Source organism: Canis lupus, chromosome 8 (genome assembly GCF_003254725.2).
Source record: "Canis lupus dingo isolate Sandy chromosome 8, ASM325472v2, whole genome shotgun sequence".
Lineage (NCBI taxonomy): Eukaryota > Metazoa > Chordata > Mammalia > Carnivora > Canidae > Canis > Canis lupus.
In genome coordinates, this window is record NC_064250.1 from 55,747,114 (window position 1) to 55,772,464 (window position 25,351).

Below are 25,351 nucleotides of genomic sequence, written 5' to 3' on the forward strand. Positions count from 1 at the left end.
TTGACATTCTTTTCACTAATACTAGTTTAAATTTGTTTGCCTAAATTGATCACATAAGTGCTGTACTACTCTTTGTAAAAATTATCATCTTATTTAATCTTGAAAACAAAATAGCAGCTGTGCAGCAGCAATTGTTTTCATCTTATTTTGCAGATAGGAAATTGAGTCTTGTAAAAGTTAATATTTGTCTTTCCTGAATTCATATCACAGAAGAGTAATATGAATATCATTTGTATCCATTGCTAGCTAGACTCTCTAAAAGCATGTGTGTTTGCCTCTGTGTGTGTGTGTGTGTGTGTGTGTTAACGGCTATATTTACAGTCTGTCCTATTACATGCCCAAAGGCTCTTAAGAACCACATAATTAAAAAGTCAGTTTGTGGTGATGAGGTTTAGGCTTACAAAAGAGTCTTAAGGAAGTCTGGGTTTATTCTAATTAAGTGAACTACCAGGGTGCTAAATGAAATTCTGTGCTTGGCAAACTCTTCGCTTTTGCATGGGGTTATATTTGTGGATGAAATATTCTGAGGATGAATGTTAAAAGCCCTTGTGACACCTAGACCCTCTCCAGAATTATTTCCTGAAAACACTCTGTAGTTTGGCAGCTGCTTTGCAACCTGGGAGTGCATTTTAATTGGCATCCCATAACTTTATGACTGAGAGATTTATTCCTCTCTCCACAAATTCCCTCCACTCTTTCAGCCTATTAGTCGAAAAGTTTGAGTTAATATTATAGGCATTTCCCCTTATAAACCCTTCAGGGCCACAGTGCAATGAGATGTCCAGTTTTCCTTCATAAAACAAGGAGTGAAAATCAGCCTTTGCAAAAAAAAGAAAAGAAAGTTTTGTTAATTTTCAAGTTTCCTTTTCCCCTCTCATCATTTTGTTTTGATCTTTACCTACTGTTATTTGCCCAGTGTGACTCAATAAATTTGAGAGAGAATTTACTTTGATAGCTTGTCAATCTTAGCACATCAATAAAATTTTCATAGAAGAAATATCTTTTGTTTTACTGCTCACTGGATTTGTCTTAATAGCTCAGACAATTTGAGACTTTCTGCTAATTTAGAGTAAGCAGTTCTGCTTATTTCCCAAAAAGAATAACTCACATTATCAGCGACATACTTGTGTTTTTTTTAAGAGCTTGTCTCTCTCCCATTGCCCTTGGATTTATCTCTAATAAAGCACAAAATGTGAAGTAGAAGTATAGTGACTAAGAACCTGACCTGGGCTGTCAAGTAAGATGTATCTAAAAACTTGGGTTTCAATCCTGCCTTTTTGGCTTGATGTCTTTGGACAAATTGTCCTCTTTACTATAGATCCTTCATCAATAAGTTGAGGATCAGAATATTAAGAGTGAATGAAGGAGTATAAGTGAAAAAGCTCAGCACAGTGACCTGTCAGACACCTATCATGCAGTAAATTAACAGTAGTTAACTATTGCAATAAAATAACATAATAAAAGAGTAATATTGTAAGCCAAGAACAGCCAAGAAATGAAATTTATAGAAATTGTCTCACTTGGAAAGAACTAAGAAGAGAATCGTAGATTTGTAGTATCTTGGATCTCTCATTGTGGCAGTAAAAATTAAAGAAACTTGCAGGGGGAACAAAATTTTGAAAATAACTACAGTTAATTAATTTCAGATAGATAACAATGTTATTTTACATATTTACAGAGCACAAATTGTTTTGTGAATGCAAAATAATGACACACTATGTTGAATTCATCTCATCTTGTGAACTATTTGAACACATTTTATTACATCATTTGATACCCCAAGAAAATGTGAAGACCGCAAGACCACAAGACCAAGACCAAACCAAGATGGTTCTTTTTGTGAGCTAGTATAATAGCCAAATCAGAAGCAAAATAAAGTAGAACATGATTAATGGAGATGCTCTAGGCTTCTGGTGTTTTAGTTTAATTGTAGAACATCATGGTTCCTAAATTCAGGTTTAACTATAAAGCTATGTTTCCCTCTTATCATATTAGTTTTGAATGCTTCCACCTATTGTATATTGGATGAATCTAATTATTTGATAGAGTATGCCAGTTCTAGATATTATACAATATTTTGGAGAATGACACAGGCTGAATTAAAGGTAACCTAGGAAAATGGACCCTTGGGCATTCTTTGGGTATTATTTTCCATTCTTCCTAACAAATATCTGATAAAGGGCAAACAAACTGTCTGAAATAGAAAATATTATATTAAATGAAAAATACCCTGGCATTCAAAGTTTGTATCTCATTGATTTTGATTTATTAACAAATTACTTTAAAATTATATCTGTATAATTTACTTACTTTTATATGCAATTATATGTATGTGTGTCTATTTGTGTATGCATGTATGTTTATGTGTATGTACATATATGTATATATGTATATATACCTACACAGAGATACATAAGACAATATATATAATATATAATACATATATAAGATATAGAATATAATATAAACACATTGATCAAAACTGTACATTGCATTATAATTAATAACTAGGAAGAACAGTAGCATTTTATTACATTCAATTACTTTAAAATTTCTAATAAATTAAAAAATAAATTTTTAAAATTAAAAAATAAAATCTATATTGTAATATTATGGCAAAAGACACTAAAAAAGCTTTTCAGTTTTATTTACATATTCTACCAGTTTCCATCATCATGATGTAAATCAAAATGTAATTGGTTACCTTTTCTGTGTCCACAAAATATGAAGTTAAAAAATGAGATATGGCTCCTGCCATTTAAATGTTTACTGTCTGGATGGAAGAGATTATATGTACATAAGCATAAGCTTCCCAAGTAAAGAGTAAATGATGACAGTGAAGTTAAGCACATAGGTTGTATGCATTGGAGAGGATCCGAATAAAGCAACATTACAAAAGATAGGATTAATAAAAGAAGGCTACAGAAAAAGGGAACAATTGAGTTGGGAAAGTTATATCAGTATTTGAATGGAACAAAGAGTAAGAAAGTGGTTTAGGCAAGGAGCATGGGAACAAAGTTTAAAAAAATCATGTTAAAAAAATTAAAAACTCATGTTAGATTAAGACTACACTTACCTTGATCAGCATTTTGTAGTGTATGGAATTGTTAAATCACTACATTGTACACTTGAAACTAATATTATACTCTATAACAAGTGTATTGGAATTAGACAAACAAATGAAACAGGAACAAGAGAAACAGGATAGACCTAGACTCAACCTGTATCCTAAATTGAGCCCTGCCAAGGCTAGCCTGGATCAGCCAATCTCCAGATGCATGAGAAACAGTAAATTATATATATATATATATATATATATATATATATATATATATATATTTACTTTTAGTGGTGATATCTTTTTTTTTTAAGATTATATTTATTTATTCATGAGAATACACAGAGAGGAGAGAGAGAGAGAGAGGCAGAGACACAGGCAGAGGGAGAAGCTGGCTCCATGCAGGGAGCCCGACATGGGACTCAATCCAGGGTCTCCAGGATCAAACCCCGGGCTGTAGGCATCGCTAAACTGCTGAGCCACCGGGGCTGCCCTATTTTTTTTTTTTTAAACACAGACACTTAAACACATGCACACACACATACACACACACAATCATGTTAGAGAAAGAGATGACTATGGCCTACTTTTGGAACAGGTAGAAATTGTTTCTAGTTGCCTAATTAGAGGTGCTATATGAATGAGGTGTAATGAAAACCATAGAGTGAATGTATTAAGGAGGGAACCACAAGAAGAGACCATATCTCTTGAAAGTGTTACAGAATACCAATGTCTTTGCCATATATCAGATGTCTAATAAGGTAGATTCCTGAGCCCTACTCCAGAGTATTGACATATTTCCTAGCAGTTAAGTCCAGAGACCTGCACTGTTAACCATGACCCTGGTATTCTCTATCCTAAAAACTGAGATCTTTATTATGAAACATTTCAAAGGCCTGTCTAAAAATTTATCTTCAAGTCATAGGAAACATGTAGTAATAGTTTCAATATTTGTTTGACTATACATTTGGAATTGAGATAAATAAATCTTAAATTATATTGATAGACATGTGAGTTCAAATCAAAGGAAACTATGATACTGTATTTTAGGCTCATTATCTATATCTAAAAAGTCAGAAGGATTTTTGCACAATGCTTTATGAAATAAATATTAATAAATTAACATATACTCAAGATTATGACTATAACAGTCACAGTCTCCACCTTTTATATAATTAATTTTTCAGGAACCCCTGAATCATTTACTGCTGTTATTGTGTGGTTACAAAAAATACTTGGAAGATCTATTGTATTGACAGATGAAAGCACATATTTTTTGTGAGCATAAGTCGTATCTAGCTTATAATACAGGAATCCATAAGTTAAAAAAAAAATATATATGCAGACACACACACACACATATATATACACTACTCTTAAAAATTATTAGTAGCAGATTGAGACATAAATGAACTAAATTAATTATAAAAATTCATCTGAGAACACATTTTATATACCAAAGACAAACCTTTAAAGTCTCAAGTTATCTCTCCCAGCAGTGATCACGTTCTCTTCAGATTTCATATTCAACATTAATATCAATGCAGCAGTTTTATGTTGATATACATATTTAAAATATTAGACTGTTAATATCCACAAGGGAAATAATATATGTGCTAGATATTAGACTTACTTGCTCTCTATGTTTTCCCAAGTTTTGTCTCTTCCTACTTCATTACGGTCATTGCCCTATGACCTTCTTTCCCAATCAGTAAGTTTATCTTCAGCTGTGTCATATATGTTATTAAAATATTCCATTTATTTATTTCTTCCTTTAATTTACCCTACATTTCGGGTCTGGGGATTCTATTTTGTCCTTTTTTATAGATTTCAGTTCTTGGCTAAATTCTTAACATTTTTTTTTCTTTTATCTCCTTGAAAAAGGTACCTATATAATCTCTTTCTCTAATGTGGGCTATTTATTTATTTATTTATTTATGAGAGAAAGAGAGGAGACGATAGAGAGGGAGATAAGCAGACTCCCCACTGAAAACCAACTCAGGGGCTCCCTCTCAGGATCCCGAGATCATGACCTGAACCAAAACTAAGAGACAGATGCTCAACTGACTGAGCCACCCGGTCACCCTGTCCCAGATACATGATATGTTCTTCCTCTCTCCTTGGTTATTCTGTTTTTATTTTATATAAAAAAATATTTTAAGTCTAAGAAGTATCAGCAATTTTGTTTTTTTGAAAACATCTAAAGGTAGTCTTTATTTTTTACAGTTGTGTCTATTTTTGGTTTACTCTTACTCTCAGAGTAATTTTTCTTACTCTCATAATTTTCTTGAATCCTCATTACTAAAGTGGAATTCTTTGGAATCCTAATCCAAAATATAAAAGGTTTTCCAGGACCTTCAAATCCAGTTTCCTACATTATAATCTTTATATGAGTAATGCCACTGGGTTGTCAAAAGCAATGTATAGTCAGCCTCTCAGACATCTCTTCTAAAAATGACAGATGCCCTAGGATAAGATCAGTCTCCAATGTTGGTCTCAACTTTTTAGGTTTTCTTCTCTTAGATCTATCAATTGTTCATAGGCCACAATTCATATATGGTTTATTAGCTCCCTGATAGCTTTATGTCTTTTAAAATATTTTATTCTCTGGAAGCAAGAATCAATTGTTTTGTTTGTTTGTTTTCCTCAGTATTAAATCTCCTATTTCTAGCACAAGTAAAATAATCAACATTTACCACATAGGTAATATGACATCAGCATTGTTCTAATTTATTTCTAGCACAACCATTGTGAATAATTACTATTATCCCTATTTTACCTGCATGGAAACTGAGGTATGGAAACTTTAAGGTTTCCATACCTTAAACTATAAGGTATGCCAACTTGCTTATAGTTGCATAACTAGCAAGTGGCAAAGTCAAGATTTGAACCTGGAACTCTTATACTAGAAACCAAAATCTTAATCACTGTAATATAAAGAGCTTAGTGATCCATAGCAATATCTTTTGAGTAAACTAATCTAAAATGTATTTTTTTGCTTTTATTTGTGTTGAGAAATCTTCTAAACTGTGTTTTTAGTTTATTATAAAAATAATTTATATTCAGGTTCTTGAAAATCTTTGGCATTTATCTTGAATATAAGTCAAAATTAAGTGTTATTTTGTTGTTGAAACAGAAGTTTAGGAATGCTTATTAATTCATAAGTATTACCTCCAAGTTCTTTTTAGATTGAAATATTGGTAACAGTTGTTTTCTTATCATTTTGTATACTGAACAAAAATTGAAATATACTTTTGAAAACTCAATTAAGTCCTTCTTTTATTTGAGCTTTGGTTTTATAGAACTGCTGTGTTTCTCATTTTCAAAAGACTTTGTTTTCGTAAAGCCATAAAATATGTTTAAGGGCAACATTTTTTCTCTCAAACACTTAGATGTCTAACAATTTATAATCTTTTTTATTCTTGCCAATTAACATTTATTGAGTGCCCATGGATTATACTTGGTTACTAAGTATTTTCTTTTTTTCTTTTCTTTTTTTTTTTTTTTTTTTTACTAAGTATTTTCTTGATGCAGGGATAGGATAATATTCTTTTACATTTAATATTGTGTATGTATTCAACACAAGAGAAAACAATGCATGAATCTATGTAAGGTATTGGGCATAAAATACTTATTTCATCACACTAGCACACATGCAATACACATAAAAAAATGTACCACTACCATAAATACATTTTATTTATATTTTTATATATCACTGCAGGAAAAGACAAGGACCTCTTTATTTTCAATGTTGTAATTAATTTTGGTCCTAATAACTATTTCTGCATAATAGATCTTATATAATATTAATGATGTGTTCATTTCATTTCTATTCTAGATTTTTTGCTTCATAATTTTCTATATAAATTTGATCAAAATTATGAAAATTTTATAATGTTCCCTTTTATGTTTCTATATAGTATATATGTTCATTATTTTTACAGTGGTGGTTAATCCATCAAATAGATGTACAAATAATTCGCCTATTTCCTGTATTATAAAATATATCACATATATCACAGTATATCACATTTCTAAATTTTACAATTACAAATGCTGTATAATTCAGAATTTTACGCATTTAAGGTTATATACCAAGGACAAGTAGTAGCATACATGATTACTGAATCAAAATATTAAGACTGTTGATGGTTATTGACAAGAAATAAAATTATCTTCTAAAATTTTATCAATTTGACAATCAAAAAGCAGCAGTAGTTTTACTGCCCTCTTGCCATCCATGTGTATTCACTTCAGTGTTTTCTTGCTTATTTATTAGCATCTGAAAACAGTTTATTAACATTTGAAAACTATAAATAGTCATTTTTAAGAGCAAAGTATTCTTTAGAAATACATATTATGTTTATGTGTTGCCATGGTATAGGTATCAAACACCAAACTGGAGATCACAGACATGAATTTTCTCCAATAATCTAACAAGTTCATCTGGTATTAATGTAAAAAGATGCCATTCCATGTCACTGTCTTTCATTCACAGAAATATAAAAAAACTACCAGCATGAGAAGCTGCATCAGAATTAATTTGATTTCAACTGATGAATGACTGACAAAAGCTGATGATCAGTCTGTTATTGATCTTTGACTTTTAAGCCCCATAAAATTTCATCTACAGGTCTCTTAGGTGCCTAATAATTATAGCAGATGACTCCAGTGTTTCATGGTTTTTGCTTGATAACACACTTTGTGTCTGAGCCAGATTCATGTTGATTTCTTGTCAGTTCTACTTCATTCCAAAGAGACCTTAAATCACCCAGGGTTCTTTTTTGAAGTTGACTATAAGCAAGGAGATCTTGAATCCATTGTGTTTAGGACAGAGGTTTAAAGCAAGAGGTGAAGTTCAATAATCCTATGTCATATTTTAACACATTCCAGAATTTTTTACAAGTCTTCTAAAGTGAGAGGTTGATGCATTAACTCCTTGTGGTCTTGCTTCTGATTTAGGATTTTGGTGTTTTTTTTTGTTTTTTTGGTTTTGTTTTTTTTTTCCTAACATATACCAGTTTCATTTGTGAATTTAAAAACAACAGCAAAACAAAGTGACTCAGTTACTCTTTTTCTTCAGGTCGCAATATTAGCAGAAGTGTTTTAGCCAATGGTATATAGAACTGCCAGAGTAACAAACTTAGAATGCTGTTTAACTTGACTGAATGTTAACAGCTATTTTCCCTAAGGGTAGAGGGGGAGACCTGGGTGATTGGAGGTTGGGGGCAAAAGGTACATTAATGTTTATTCTGACATTAGTTTATTTTGAGTTAATCAGGTCCAGGTGGACCCAAATTATTGCTCAAGGCCCAAATGTCACCAGAAATATGGCCCCAGCACTCGCTTTGATGCTAAAGTGTAGAGTTGATCCATCCCAGGATGCTTTCTTGTGAGGCCCTTAGCCCCAGATTAAATTATATTCAACCTAGAAAAGTAAGAATTAAAAAAAAAAATAATTCTGACTCTGTACATGTCTATAAATATCTATAAATCAGTATCTGGTGAAATCATGACAAAATCATTTTTAACTCTGAGTTCCATTTTTCAAGTGGCCATGTGTCTAGGCTGCCATATTTTTCTCTCATAAACTCTTTTCTTTCAAATACTAAAAGCTGGTCTTTTTTGATATTGCTTAGGCATTTATAAAACAAAGGGAAAACTGAAATTATATTTCTTTTTTTAAAGCTTTATTTATTTATCCATTCATGAGAAGCAGACTGAGCGAGAGAGGCAGAGACACAGGCAGAGGGAGAAGCAGCTCTTCACAGGGAGCCCGATGTGAGACTTAATCCCAGATCCTGGGATTATGACTGGAGCCCAAGGCAAACGCACAACCGCTGAGCCACCCAGGCATCCCTGAAATTATATTTCTATGTGGCAGTTTTAGGTATGCACTTTAATTGAAGAGCCATTCAATGAGTTTGTTTAAAAAAATAGCTCTTAAGAGAAATTAGGGTTGTCTTTTGAGAACACAGTGTGATAATCGCATGAAGCTAAATAAATTAGAATGCAACCTATAAAAGTCAGTTAATAACTATTGATATGAAAGATGTTGATATACCAAGTATGACATTTATCCAGCCTAAATAACCAAAGAAACATGATTAAAATATTGTTTGGTTAGTTAGTCCCCAACAAAAATGATTTATGTCTGAAAATACTTCAAAGTTGTAAAGAAGTAAATAAGAAGGGAGTGTTAAAAACTGAGAGGAGGGAAATACATGTAAGGGAATATTGTCCATGTAAGTCTTTGCTAAGTGGATTATTGAAATGCTCACAATGGGACCTACCCAGGATAGTCTCCATATCTTTTCATAAAGATAGATATATTTTAAGGAACTGTCAATAAAATAGGCTTAAAAATCTTTCTTAGAATAAAAGTTGAGATAATCTTTCTTTCTCTAAGTTACCTTCTAGAGTTAGAAAGGACAGAGTAAAGGTTCAAAAACAGCTGAGGATGGATTGCTCTGGAGTTAAGCTGCTCAGGTTTGAATTTCACCTACCCTGATTTTTAGTGATGCTATTGTCATCCTTTATCTAATCTCTCAAGGCTCTGTTTTCTCATCTAGGAAAAGGGATAACAATTCCTATCTTGTAAGTTCAAAAATAGACAACTATTATTATCTAAGAGAATATGGATTCATCAACTCAAGATAGTCAAATAAAAAGGGCTCTCAAGTTATAAATAATAAGACTTCAGTTGAAGGAGAAATATACTTTTGTGTTTGCTCCAACAGTAGAGGGCCCCAATGTGTTCCATATTATGTTAATTATGGCTTTCAAAGGTTGGTGAATTTCCAAATTTCAGATAAGAGATTATAGACGTGAGTCCTATGGGGAAAGCATGGAGTAAGAAGAGCCAAGCCCTGGTAAGAGAAAAACTTTATCCCCAAATGGACCAATCCATGTGCAATTAATTTATAGCTAAAATTATGTATATTGCATTGTTTTAAACATCCTGATGGGATAATTAAATTATTTGAGGGAAAAGTTAGAGTATTATAAGACAGCCCACATTGCTTGGGCAATTATCTGCACAAGGCAACAATATTTGACCTGAATGAGCAGAATTAGCTTGCTGAGTTTTTGCTTGAGCTTGATTTGAGTAACTCTCTCACTTGTTCCCCTTCAACTCAGAGGAAACTTTAACAAGGAATGTTACCAGCCAATCTGGTAAATCATCATGGCACATGATTCTTTCCTTGGGAAGGAATAATCATTCCTTGTTGGTCATGAGCAGAGAGTGGAGACATATGAATGATCACTAATTGTTAGATCGTAAAATGAGGTGATGGTGAAATCACAATTAATTTTTGAGAGTGACAAAATGTGGAAGCAGAAAATAAGCATGGTATGCATTGAAAAATGCATCATTTGCTCTGTATTGTAAGTCTTTTAGGCATAAAGTAGTCTATGTGATAATAGAATCCACTTTAAAGATTTATGTACTTGAATAATAAAACTGGAAGTCAAACCTAATCCTCAAATATTTCACAAAGGAGTTTGGTCTCCCCCCAAATCTCTCAGAATTGATTTTAAAATAAAATCACGTATTGAAGAAAGCATTCACATGTAAAACATTGATAACCTATAAATATCTTTTAGTTACAACTGAAAGTTCATAAAAAATTAAATGAATGATTATTGCATTTGAAATATTTACAGTTATAATTTTCCACTCTTCACTGATTTAGTCTAAACTAATTTTGGTTAATGTCCAAGGGGTTACAGTATTAAAGTATTTTGAGGAGCTGTTTGTTCTTGCACAAGTCTCACAGTTTCCCACCTTCTCCTTCCATTTTTTTTTTCCTTCTCTGTTTTCTCTCTCCTGCAAAGCTCTTCTTGGCAGTCACATCTTGGGAAAGTTTTCTTTTCCATTAGATAGCATTTAAAGATTATCCCTATTCCCTAAAATGTCTTTTGAGGCCCCTATCTCTCTTGCAAACCCGTGGAATTAATTTCGCCTCAGAAGTTCTTCACTGCAGAAGGTGTTATTATACCCTGTATTTAAAAAATACCTTATATTATACTTTCCAATATCTGTGTGTGTCTTTATTTCTCAGTAGACTGTGTTCAATTTTCATCATTGTATCATAGCAGCACATAACACAGCAGACTGCTCAGGGGTGCAAACAATGGTTGCTTAAATTTATTGTTCAATTGTTATATTAGACCGATTTTGAGAAAATTGTTGGGGTCTCTGTAGTCCCTGTGAATGAAACCAGAACTCAGCTGAGAGAAATCAGATGAATGGTTGTAAGAATATATGTTGTAGAAAGCAAAAAGTCTTTTGGTAATAGAAGAGACGTCCAATTCAAGTCTTGGCAATATTGTATTTGTATGATGCACTGCATTGAATTCCTGTAGTAGAAGTTAACATGGGAGTAAGAAAGGTCATGTGACAAGTAGCTAACCCAGGCACAAGAGGGTGGGAGAAAGATGTCTCTCAGTGGACACCTGCAAAACAAAGAATTAATTGTAGGAAAGAGTGGTTACAACTGGAGTGTCTGAGGGGATGTTTCTGTTCTCTTACTGTTTAGCCATCATCTTGTATAAGCACCTACTTTCTGGCTTAAACTGGGATATTTCGTAAAGTACATAGTGATTCAAATTAGTTTTTGTTGTAACTGCATTAGTATATTCATTGATTTGTCTCCTCTATTCCTCTGATATTGTAACTTTCATCCCAAATCAATTATATATAATAATATGTAATAATTGATTTATATATTTGTATATTTAGATAATATATATTTATGGTTCTATAATATATATTTGAGGATTAAGTTTGACTTCCAGTTTTATTATACAATTACATGAATCTATAAAATGGATTTTGTCATCATATAGACTACTTTATGCCTAAAAGTCTTATAATACAGAGAAAATGATACATTTTTCAATGTACACCAATTTATATAATATATATAGTATGTATTTATATAATAATTGATATATATATTTAGTATATGATCTGCAGCATAAGTGAAGACATTTAGCTAGCACTAATATAGTACATGAGTGTCTTTTAAAGAGTTTATTTATTTATTCATGAGAGACACAGAGATAGAGGCAGAGACATAGGCAGAGAGAGAAGCAGGCTCCCTATGGGGAGCCAGGTGCAGGATTCGATCCAGGACCCTGGGATCATGACCTGAGCCAAAGGCAAACGCTCAACCACTGAGCCACCCAGGTGCCCCTAGTACATGATATCTTAAGAGGTTTATAAATCTTGAGAATTTTATTTCGCTTTGGTTTTGTTTAATGGCACGAGTCAAATACTCAGCCTTCTTGAAACTCTGAAAGGTGAGCTATTTATTCTCCCCTTTACAGATGCTGCTGGGCTTTCTATGGCATTGGGAGAGAAACGGCAGAAAACTAAACTGATAATTACTATTAGAGTCTAGAATAATGTTCCTTGTAAATATCTTTCTCTTAATATCTCAGCAAGCTATTTTCATCATGATAGAAAGGGTTAATTTTCAGGTACGAAATTTCCTTCCATGTGCCCAGTGGTAGTGTTGATTAAGTTACTTGAAAGTTGTTACAGTATCCCAGCGGAGGAGAAGCAGAGCCCAGAGAAAACTTGGATTCATCTTATTGTAAAGTTATTGGATCCTTTTTCATACCTTTTCTACTCTAAAGAATTTAGGGGATGAGATAATGATAGTGTTTACCTCAAGGGGAAGTTTAGTAGATTAAATGTCATAATGGATGTAAGTGATTATCACAAGGTCTGGCATATACTAAGTATCCATAAGGCTAGCCAGTGCTTTTATGGATGCATTAAATGTATAATCCTATTGTATTTTGTTTTTTTTCCCCCCCAGTGAATCTGCTTCAGAAAAAAAAAAAAAAAAGAAATGGAGAAGAAGCAGAAGAGAGAATTTGAGTAGCCTGCTGCTTTTGAGAATTGCTAACCATCATTGTGTACATGATGGGGTAGGTGAAGCAGGTTATAACACATTTGAAATCATTCCAGCAGTAGTGACCCTTTCTCAAACCCAGATGTTTAAATGACTGCTCAGTGGGGATGTTTGGGATTATAAATATGTCCCATCTGCTGCTACCGTCTGCCTGCTCTTGAAAGGTGTAAAATCACCCACTGCACTCGACATCGTAGCAATCCCCACTCCAATTTACAGGAAAATTAAAAGGTGACCGGAAACCTTCCTTGTTGCAAAGCCTTTCCACATTCGCCTAAAGGGAATAAACGAAGGTCAAGGCAATCACTCTGTTAATGTGCTATTCGATAGAAGTGCTATGGTTAATGTTTTATGCTTTAATTGAGAGATGTATCAATCTAAATAATCACAAACAAAAATGAGAATGCATTTAAATTTTCAACTTTAGAAACCTGAAGGCATCTTTGCAACACTGTATGACATACATAATCCTTGTTATCGGATGGGATTATAGCTGCAAGTATCTTAATACCTTAGGAAAATAGAAGCTTGCAGCCTGAATATATAATACTAGTAATATTATTAATAATAAAGGTAGTATTAATAGCAGTGATATTCAGGCTAGGCAGTTCTTCTGCCTTCCATTATTCTGAGTTTTAGCACCCCCGTTTTTTTTAGCACCCCCGTTTTTATGCTTATTTCCTTGATACACTTTGCATTTTGTAATAATATTATTATGGATTTGTTTACTTGTCATCAGCTTTCCACTTTATTAGGTAATATTCTCCAGGAGAGTGGGAATTTTATTGCTCTCATCTCTTCTTACACATTATCCGGAAAAATGATTGGCATAGAGTAGACATCAATAAATAGTGTAGAATATGTTAAATATTAGTAAAGATTGTTTAGATTGTCTAAAATTGTTCCAAATAACACTAAAGTGGACATCAACAGGAAAATAATTCCAGATTTCCAGATACTTCAATTCCCCCTTTAGTTCTTCCTTGAGCATAAGACCACAGCACGCATACTTACACATCAACTCATGGAATAGGAAATACCGCAACAAGGAAGCAGTCTTTATGGAAAATATACTGAGACCTGAATCTGTGTTGTGTTCTCTTCATTGAAGAAGATTACACATTGAGATGATTCCAGGGATATCAAGAAAAAATCAACATAGATAGATGATGATAGATGATAGATCTTTCTAAAGTTAATGTCTGAACTCCTTTTAATAATGGACAGGATGTGAACTCAGATGACCTGAGTTCTTAATCTTATTCTATCAGTTAGAAGCTTGATCTTGAGCAAAACACCTGGCCTCAATTAATATGTACATTCTCATACATGTGTTCTCATCTGTTAATTAAAATAAAATCTAGCACATGATTTTTGTTAGTATCAAATAAAAAAAGACACTTGAAAGCAATTTGTAAAATGGAAAGTAGTAGCCCAATAGTGACCAGTTTTGTACTCTTCATTGGTAGGCTTGTTTTTTAACTCTTGATGATCTTTTTCAGAAAGATGAAAGTGGTTTGATAGAAGAATAGAAAAGTTAAACTATTAGGGCTTGACTGAAGGAAGGAACTAAAAGAATATAATGTTATGAAACTACAAATGAGAATGGGAATCTAGCTACTTCTATTATTCTACAACTATGTATTTCATTTGTAAAACTTGGGGGTGGTAGAAACTAACACATGTCTCTAATATTGATGTTGCTCAGATCACTTTATTTTTTTAAGCTTTTATTTTTAAGTGATCTCTACTCCAGTACTTCCTTTTCAAATATGGCTGTACTTACACAAGTTAGTTTGTGTCCTGGGAACCAGAGAAACCCTCATTGATACTACTCGGTGACACACTGCAGATACTGAGTAAAAGTGAAGAAGAAGGTGGAACTATGGGCTATTCTCTGGTTTAGCCAACTCAAAGCTGGTTCCACATAATTCTGAGGGATACAGGAAATAGGTTTAAGAAAGAAAATACGTTCCATTCCATTTGGGATATATTGAGTTCGAAGTACATGTAGGACATTTAGGCAGAGATGTCCAAGAGAACTTAACTGGAGAGAGAAATTAGTTATTTTGTAATTTGAAGATGAGGGAGCAGGGAATGCAAAGAAAGAGCAAGTAGAGTGAGAAATGGTCTGGGACTGAAAGCTCATATCAGTGTAATTATCTTATTTACTTAAAAGATACTTTATTTTCTACTATAATTATGCTATCATATTATCCATCCTTTCTCCCTCAATATCCTATATTTGCAATGCTTTTTAAACTTACATATGTGTAAAAGTCATCTGGAGAGATGATTTCCACAGAGATTCCTGGGTCCCATTACTAGAGATTCTGATTCAGTGAAGCTGGGGTGGGCCTGAGTCTTTGCACTTCTAACATGTTTCTAGATGATTCTGATGATGCTGGCCACTGAAGCACTGTTCCAAGGGAGTGATTGTGAACGGAACCACTCTAAGTGGCTTCCTCCCTGATAAAGATATTTCAAATGAGTATTGTCCTATTTTTAATGAGATTCTGAAATTTTTGAGGACATTCATTTTTTTTCCCAGCATGAATATGGCAAAAATACATTTTGGTATGTAGGTGTATAGGTTGGGTTTGTCAGAAACCAAATCCTGAGGCAAAGATTTGTATCAAGGAATGTTCAAGGAGAGTGTTTTTATGAATGACAGCTTCAAAGGGATGAGAGAGACAGGACTAGGTGGAGCAAGAATGTTGAGCTATGATGAAACTGCACCATGGAACATAGATTGTCACCAATTCTATGGGAACTCTAGAGCTGTAGAGTTCCTCAGAGCCGTTTCCATTCAAGATAGGAGGGTCAGGCCCTTGTACCCCTCTATCAACCAGAAATTTAATATAGGTCTACTCTGGGAAGGGAGTAATATTGGGTGAAGTGATTTCCTACCAAATTTCTCCAAAATTTCTGGAGATGGATTCAATTTTAAACCCTCAGAAATCAACACTTCTGGCAGCTTAGGACAAGCGTGCCTTGCTCAGAGGGAAGGAACTTGGGAGTGCATGACCCAATTCACTGGAGATTGTCTATTTGATATTTTGAATTAGTTCCATTTCTCTGGGAGTCAGGTATTGAAGTTTATATACTTCAGTTGTAGATTACTTGGATAAAAACATATATTACTTCCAATCTGAAACCTATAAAATTTGGAGTCAGCAAAAGTAAACCAGAACCTCATAAAAGTGTGTACCCCCCACCTTGCAATATTTTTGTTGCTTCCTGCTTTTGAATGAACTGGAAAGAGTGTATCAGCACTTTACTTTCAGAACTGTCTGTACAAAAATTGTGAAATGAAAAATGGTGAGGATAGAATGTTCCTTGAACTATTTCTCCCCTTCATAAAAGCAATATAGTAATTGATTTAGCCTGAAATTATAGCATTTGCCCTAACCCATCCTACTAACCCAACAAATACATTAATTAACTATGAATCAAATGGGTTAGTTTAGACAATCAATTTGGATGAAGCAATTAGACTTGTCAGATTGTTTTATTCAAGTATACTTTTATTGAAGTGAGAAGGGACAGTATGAATTGTTTATTTCTGTGAGTTTACAATGTATATATCCAGTTGCCTGTTTGTCAAACTTTCTTAGATGTTTCAAATGAAAATCAAGCTAACATGTCTGAAACCAGAATTAAAGATCTCTATAAGAATGATTTCTTATGCATTTATGCAATGTAATAATCTTTTAAGATTCCTCTATGAATGTCCCCAGCTATGTATGCAGCCCAGATCCAAATTTTAGTTCCTTTTCTCCCCCATGTCCAGTCAGTCATTGAGTTCTAACCATGTATGCTCTATTTCTAAGACCCTCTATACTTATTTTATATAAAAGTTATAAGATTATATAACTAATTGTATATTTCCATGATGATGAAAACTCCTTTACTAGGCTGAATGCACCATGAAATCATTGGCGATCTTTATTTTGCTTGTTATTGTAACCCCAGTCTATAATGCAGTGCTGGCATATAAAAGATGCTTAATACACACTCTTTCAGTGAATTAGCAAAACATATAAGTAAAATAAAAACATTCTATAAAAAAGTGTCTCACATCTTTTTTAGGGTTATTGTGACTCTTTTAAAGATCATTTCTATTTATAATCACAGCCAAATTTTTTTTAAATGCAAGTACATTTACTTTGATCACTAATAAACATATTGAGTTTAATGGGGCCATTTCTACTCCAACTCATGGAGAAATAAGTCAATTAGACAAATAAAACTTTGGACTTATGTCAAATATTTTGATGAAACAACAGATAGTGGTGTTTAGACACAGCACATATTGTCTTACACATTACAGACATTTAATACTTTTTGAATAAATACATAAATAAAAAGAATTAATTCAGCAATATAGGTCATAGAAACTATATACCCAATTTCTGATCTGTTTTGTATCGCACATTCTCTATGATTATTTTAATACAACATTACCTTGACTACTAAGGTTAAGGAGGTTGGCTCCATTTCTAACAAGTTCTTTCCTTGTCCGTATTGCTTTAAGTTTATAAAAGCCTAAATACCATTGTAGGCAAATAGGAATTCAAACCTAAATATCAATGAGTAGTATTTTAAGCATTCACTGACAGCTTGGATTTTGGTAAAATGAATCTCCGTTCCTGGAAATCTTTTGTTTTATGTATTGATGTCAAGGGTCAGGAAATGCAGAACCATAGAATTCTGAGCAAATGACATCTTGTAAGAAAGAATAGGCCTGGTGTTTATTATCATTTATGTTTAGCTGCTAGATTATTGCTCTCACTAAGATCATAGAAATTTCAGGAAAAGTTATGAACTGACAGGATTAAACTAGGTGTCAGGAATTCAGTTTCTCTCAGCCTAAATGTTTTAACATTATTCACTGTGTTTAACAAGTATTAATTGGTGACATGTGATGTAGTTATCCATTTGCTTTAATAAGGTAAAAAGCTCAAGGGATTTTAACAAACTGGGATATCTTCTATACACAAAGCAGCATATTTGAATCTAGGGAGCGAGAAAGAATGAATCATTTTTTTTTTCCTTTTTTTTTTTTTTTTATTGGTGTTCAATTTACTAACATACAGAATAACACCCAGTGCCCGTCACCTATTCACTCCCACCCCCCGCCCTCCTCCCCTTCTACCACCCCTAGTTCGTTTCCCAGAGTTAGCAGTCTTTACGTTCTGTCTCCCTTTCTGATATTTCCCACACATTTCTTCTCCCTTCCCTTATTTTCCCTTTCACTATTATTTATATTCCCCAAATGAATGAGAACATATAATGTTTGTCCTTCTCCGACTGACTTACTTCACTCAGCATAATACCCTCCAGTTCCATCCACGTTGAAGCAAATGGTGGGTATTTGTCATTTCTAATAGCTGAGTAATATTCCATTGTATACATAAACCACATCTTCTTTATCCATTCATCTTTCGTTGGACACCGAGGCTCCTTCCACAGTTTGGCTATAGTGGCCATTGCTGCTAGAAACATCGGGGTGCAGGTGTCCCGGCGTTTCATTGCATTTGTATCTTTGGGGTAAATCCCCAACAGTGCAATTGCTGGGTCGTAGGGCAGGTATATTTTTAACTGTTTGAGGAACCTCCACACAGTTTTCCAGAGTGGCTGCACCAGTTCACATTCCCACCAACAGTGTAAGAGGGTTCCCTTTTCTCCGCATCCTCTCCAACATTTGTGGTTTCCTGCCTTGTTAATTTTCCCCATTCTCACTGGTGTGAGGTGGTATCTCATTGTAGTTTTGATTTGTATTTCCCTGATGGCAAGTGATGCAGAGCATTTTCTCATATGCATGTTGGCCATGTCTATGTCTTCCTCTGTGAGATTTCTGTTCATGTCTTTTGCCCATTTCATGATTGGATTGTTTGTTTCTTTGGTGTTGAGTTTAAGAAGTTCTTTATAGATCTTGGAAACTAGCCCTTTATCTGATATGTCATTTGCAAATATCTTCTCCCATTCTGTAGGTTGTCTTTGAGTTTTGTTGACTGTATCCTTTGCTGTGCAAAAGCTTCTTATCTTGATGAAGTCCCAATAGTTCATTTTTGCTTTTGTTTCTTTTGCCTTTGTGGATGTATCTTGCAAGAAGTTACTATGGCCGAGTTCAAAAAGGGTGTTGCCTGTGTTCTTCTCTAGGATTTTGATGGAATCTTGTCTCACATTTAGATCTTTCATCCATTTTGAGTTTATCTTTGTGTATGGTGAAAGAGAGTGGTCTAGTTTCATTCTTCTGCATGTGGATGTCCAATTTTCCCAGCACCATTTATTGAAGAGACTGTCTTTCTTCCAATGGATAGTCTTTCCTCCTTTATCGAATATTAGTTGCCCATAAAGTTCAGGGTCCACTTCTGGATTCTCTATTCTGTTCCACTGATCTATGTGTCTGTTTTTGTGCCAGTACCACACTGTCTTGATGACCACAGCTTTGTAGTACAACCTGAAATCTGGCATTGTGATGCCCCCAGATATGGTTTTCTTTTTTAAAATTCCCCTGGCTATTCGGGGTCTTTTCTGATTCCACACAAATCTTAAAATAATTTGTTCTAACTCTCTGAAGAAAGTCCATGGTATTTTGATAGGGATTGCATTAAACGTGTATATTGCCCTGGGTAACATTGACATTTTCACAATATTAATTCTGCCAATCCATGAGCATGGAATATTTTTCCATCTCTTTGTGTCTTCCTCAATTTCTTTCAAAAGTGTTCTATAGTTTTGAGGGTATAGATCCTTAACATCTTTGGTGAGGTTTATTCCTAGGTATCTTATGCTTTTGGGTGCAATTGTAAATGGGATTGACTCCTTAATTTCTCTTTCTTCAGTCTCATTGTTTGTGTATAGAAATGCCACTGACTTCTGGGCATTGATTTTGTATCCTGCCACGCTACCGAATTGCTGTATGAGTTCTAGCAATCTTGGGGTGGAGACTTTTGGGTTTTCTATGTAGAGTATCATGTCATCGGCGAAGAGGGAGAGTTTGACTTCTTCTTTGCCAATTTGAATGCCTTTAATGTCTTTTTGTTGTCTGATTGCTGAGGCTAGGACTTCCAGTACTATGTTGAACAGCAGTGGTGAGAGTGGACATCCCTGTCTTGTTCCTGATCTTAGGGGAAAGGCTCCCAGTGCTTCCCCATTGAGAATGATATTTGCTGTGGGCTTTTCATAGATGGCTTTTAAGATGTCGAGGAATGTTCCCTCTATCCCTACACTCTGAAGAGTTTTGATCAGGAATGGATGCTGTATTTTGTCAAATGCTTTCTCTGCATCCAATGAGAGGATCATATGGTTCTTGGTTTTTCTCTTGTTGATATGATGAATCACATTGATTGTTTTACGGGTGTTGAACCAGCCTTGTGTCCCAGGGATAAATCCTACTTGGTCATGGTGAATAATTTTCTTAATGTACTGTTGGATCCTATTGGCCAGTATCTTGTTGAGAATTTTTGCATCCATGTTCATCAGGGATATTGGTCTGTAATTCTCCTTTTTGGCGGGGTCTTTGTCTGGCTTTGGAATTAAGGTGATGCTGGCTTCATAGAACGAATTTGGAAGTACTCCATCTCTTTCTATCTTTCCAAACAGCTTTAGGAGAATAGGTATGATTTCTTCTTTAAACGTTTGATAAAATTCTCCTGGGAAGCCATCTGGCCCTGGACTCTTGTGTCTTGGGAGGTTTTTGATGACTGCTTCAATTTCCTCCCTGGTTATTGGCCTGTTCAGGTTTTCTATTTCTTCCTGTTCCAGTTTTGGTAGTTTGTGGCTTTCCAGGAATGCGTCCATTTCTTCTAGATTGCCTAATTTATTGGCGTATAGCTGTTCATAATATGTTTTTAAAATCGTTTGTATTTCCTTGGTGTTGGTAGTGATCTCTCCTTTCTCATTCATGATTTTATTAATTTGAGTCTTCTCTCTCTTCTTTTTAATAAGGCTGGCTAATGGTTTATCTATCTTATTAATTCTTTCAAAGAACCAACTCCTGGTTCTGTTGATCTGTTCCACAGTTCTTCTGGTCTCGATTTCGTTGAGTTCTGCTCGAATCTTTATTAACTCCCTTCTTCTCTTGGGTGTAGGATCTATTTGCTGTTTTTTCTCTAGCTCCTTTATGTGTAAGGTTAGCTTTTGTATTTGAGTTCTTTCCAGTTTTTGAATGGATGCTTGTATTGCGATGTATTTCCCCCTTAGGACTGCTTTTGCTGCATCCCAAAGATTTTGAACGGTTGTATCTTCATTCTCATTAGTTTCCATGAATCTTTTTAATTCTTCCTTAATTTCCTGGTTGACCCTTTTATCTTTTAGCAGGATGGTCCTTAACCTCCATGTGTTTGAGGTCCTTCCAAACTTCTTGTTGTGATTTAGTTCTAATTTCAAGGCATTATGGTCCGAGAATATGCAGGGGACAATCCGAATCTTTTGGTATCGGTTCTGACCCGATTTGTGACCCAATATGTGGTCTATTCTGGAGAAAGTTCCATGTGCGCTTGAGAAGAATGTGTATTCAGTTGAGTTTGGATGTAAAGTTCTGTAGATATCTGTGAAATCCATCTGGTCCAGTGTATCATTTAAAGCTCTCGTTTCTTTGGAGATGTTTTGCTTAGAAGACCTATCGAGTATAGAAAGAGCTAGATTGAAGTCACCAAGTATAAGTGTATTATTATCTAAGTATTTCTTCACTTTGGTTAATAATTGATTTATATATTTGGCAGCTCCCACATTCGGAGCATATATATTGAGGATTGTTAAGTCCTCTTGTTGAATAGATCCTTTAAGTATGATATAGTGTCCCTCTTCATCTCTCACTACAGTCTTTGGGGTAAATTTTAGTTTATCTGATATAAGGATGGCTACCCCTGCTTTCTTTTGAGGACCATTCGAATGGTAAATGGTTCTCCAACCTTTTATTTTCAGGCTGTAGGTGTCCTTCTGTCTAAAATGAGTCTCTTGTAGACAGCAAATAGATGGGTCCTGCTTTTTTATCCAGTCTGAAACCCTGCGCCTTTTGATGGGGTCATTAAGCCCGTTCAGATTCAGAGTTACTATTGAGAGATATGAGTTTAGTGTCATCATGATATCTATTCAGTCTTTGTTTTTGTGGACTGTTCCACTGAACTTCTTCTTAAAGGGGAATTTTAAGAGTCCCCCTTAAAATTTCTTGCAGAGCTGGTTTGGAGGTCACATATTCTTTTAGTTGCTGCCTGTCTTGGAAGCTCTTTATCTCTCCTTCCATTTTGAATGAGAGCCTTGCTGGATAAAGTATTCTTGGTTGCATGTTCTTCTCATTTAGGACCCTGAATATATCCTGCCAGCCCTTTCTGGCCTGCCAGGTCTCTGTGGAGAGGTCTGCTGTTACCCTAATACTCCTCCCCATAAAAGTCAGGGATTTCTTGTCTCTTGCTGCTTTAAGGATCTTCTCTTTATCTTTGGAATTTGCAAGCTTCACAATTAAATGTCGAGGCGTTGAACGGTTTTTATTGATTTTAGGGGGGGATCTCTCTATTTCCTGGATCTGAATGCCTGTTTCCCTTCCCAGATTAGGAAAGTTTTCAGCTAGAATTTGTTCAAATACATATTCTGGCCCTCTGTCCCTTTCGGCGCCCTCGGGAACCCCAATTAAACGTAGGTTTTTCTTCCTCAGGCTGTCGTTTATTTCCCTTAATCTATCTTCATGGTCTTTTAATTGTTTGTCTCTTTTTTCCTCAGTTTCCCTCTTTGCTATCAACTTGTCTTCTAGGTCACTCACTCGTTCTTCCACCTCGTTAACCCTCGTCGTTAGGACTTCTAGTTTGGATTGCATCTCATTCAATTGATTTTTAATTTCTGCCTGATTAGCTCTAAATTCTGCAGTCATGAAGTCTCTTGAGTCCTTTATACTTTTTTCTAGAGCCACCAGTAGCTCTATAATAGTGCTTCTGAATTGGCTTTCTGACATTGAATTGTAATCCAGATTTTGTAACTCTGTGGGAGAGAGGACTGTTTCTGATTCTTTCTTTTGAGGTGAGGTTTTCCTTCTAGTCATTTTGCTCAGTGCAGAGTGGCCAAAAGCAAGAAAAATATGGAACGCTTCACGAATTTGCGTGTCATCCTTGCGCAGGGGCCATGCTAATCTTCTCTGTATCGTTCCAATTTTAGTATATGTGCTGCCGAAGCGAGCACGAATGAATCATTTTTTAAAGGAATATACAAATGTGTGGGAGAGGACATATATATCCACAATAATCATCATGCAAATAAAACTAAAATGAATATAAGAATAAGACAGAAAATAAAAATAAAAATAAAAATAAAAAGAATAAGACAGATGTACAAAAGGAGAGAAATCAATTCCAACTGTAAGAAAGGGTACTTAATTACAAATTTGAAAGGATAATTTTCCAAACTAAATTAATGGCATGAGTCAAAAAATAGAAACAAGGAAAAATTCAGAATATTTTTGCATCATTCAGTTCAACACAAACCTAGCTATAGACTTTGACAAATTTTGAACAACTACAATTTACAAATCAGGTATTTTAATGTCAGTATATTCTAATACGCACTTTTATTTATAAGTCTCCTCAAAGCAGTGGTCCAAACATGTGCTACAGTGTTAAAAATAATCATTGTAATATTATTTAGTGGTTTAATGAGTTAAAAAAAAAAACTGTGGAAGCTATTTGTATTCATTCTTTCTTTTTAACTTCCGAAATAAATACAACTGCAAAGACTATGTAAATCTATCCTTCATTTCTGATCATAATTGAAATGTTACTTTGTTTTCACACATCTGTCTGGCTATAACTTCCTATTTTATTCACATATTTGAAGAAAAAAGCCCTCCTACTTCCAGTTAACACCTTGTATGATGAAGGGAGGATATCTGTTAAATGAAACTAGCAGATTTTTCATAAAGCATTTTGTAAATGGACTCCTCATTAATTATACATCAGTGTTGGCCAAGTGAAGCATTCTAGTGTTGTAGATGATTTACCATAGCAAGTTTTCAGCTTTATGAAACTTTATTTAGGCAACTCTAATGAAATTAGTTTTAGATTCATCTAAGCAATATCAGCTATTAGAATATCATTTCTTCTCAATTTGCTTGAAACTTCTCACTCCATTCAGCTCAATGAACCACAAGCAGACCCCCAAAATACAGATGTTTGCATTTCTAACAAAGGCAGTGTCACATGTATGTGTTTGTTTGGCTCTTTCTATGAATATCAGAAGGTGCTTCTACATCTTCAGTCTTGATTGACAGAGTAAAGGTTTGCATATAAATCACTATTTAGCTTGAAATAAGTTTTGATTTGCAATGTAAAGGGAAGCTGTGATATACTGAGAAGACACTTCATACAACCATATTGATCTGGAACTTCCTAACATTGTCTGGTACATTGTAGGCATGATTTACATATAATCTTTATACATATCTATATTGATATGAATATCTGTATTCATACATATTTAATAAATGAATGAATAAGCAATACATTTTTACTGAAATAACATTTAAAATGTATTTATATGTTCTAGCAAAATACAAAGTTTGAAATTTAAATCTTTTTCACAGTATAACTGGATTTAAAGAAAAAAAACATCAAAATTAATACATTATCAGAGAGAAAATTCCTGCATACCTCCAAGAGAGCAAATTATTTAAAGCTTATTTCCGTAAACGTGCTATGAGCATAGTCTTGGACAAAAGTGATATAATCCAGTTTATATAATAAGTGGGTCTTTATATAAATATATATAATAAACAAGCACCAAAAATAACTGTAGGTGAGCCACGAATACCAAGATCTGGCTTTCAATCAGCACTAGTTCTATTTGGCTCCCTGCATTTAAAAAATACATTTCTGAGCTAGGAGTTATGGGACCACTGTGCACAGTTGGAAGTGCAACTGTGATCATACATGTTACTTATTTCATAAAAGAATCAAGTTTTCTCCCTCAGTCTTATTATCAAGCAGCTATAGGCATCAAGACTTTAGGGACTGGCATGATATTCTTAGTAACAAATTAAAAACCGAGTATTCCATTTTATTATCCTTAAAGATCTTCAAAAGCTGTAGCTATGTTCATAAACAAATGAATATTTTGACAACTATGCCAACAACTTGGTTTTGCTTTATATTAAAAATAAATATGTGGCATGATGATATATAGCCTGGCACGAGATGATTTGCCCATGGAAAATAAAGCCCATGAAAAATATAAGAATTATGCTCATTCTGTTTTCTATCATATTAGTGCATGCTACAATGAATCTAGTGGAAATATCCAAATCTGTGACTTTACATTCAGTCATAATTGAGAAACATCGCTAAAGTCTTTGGGCTTCTGTTTCATCATT

At 34.2% G+C, this 25,351-nt stretch overlaps 1 non-coding gene across 1 annotated transcript; it reads right to left on the reverse strand.

Annotated features, from left to right (window-relative positions):
* Positions 1-23,062: 23,062 nt before the first annotated feature.
* LOC112658238 (U6 spliceosomal RNA) lies at positions 23,063-23,169 on the reverse strand. The gene has a single exon (XR_003135617.1). It is a non-coding gene; the product is annotated as a U6 spliceosomal RNA (small nuclear RNA).
* Positions 23,170-25,351: the final 2,182 nt, after the last annotated feature.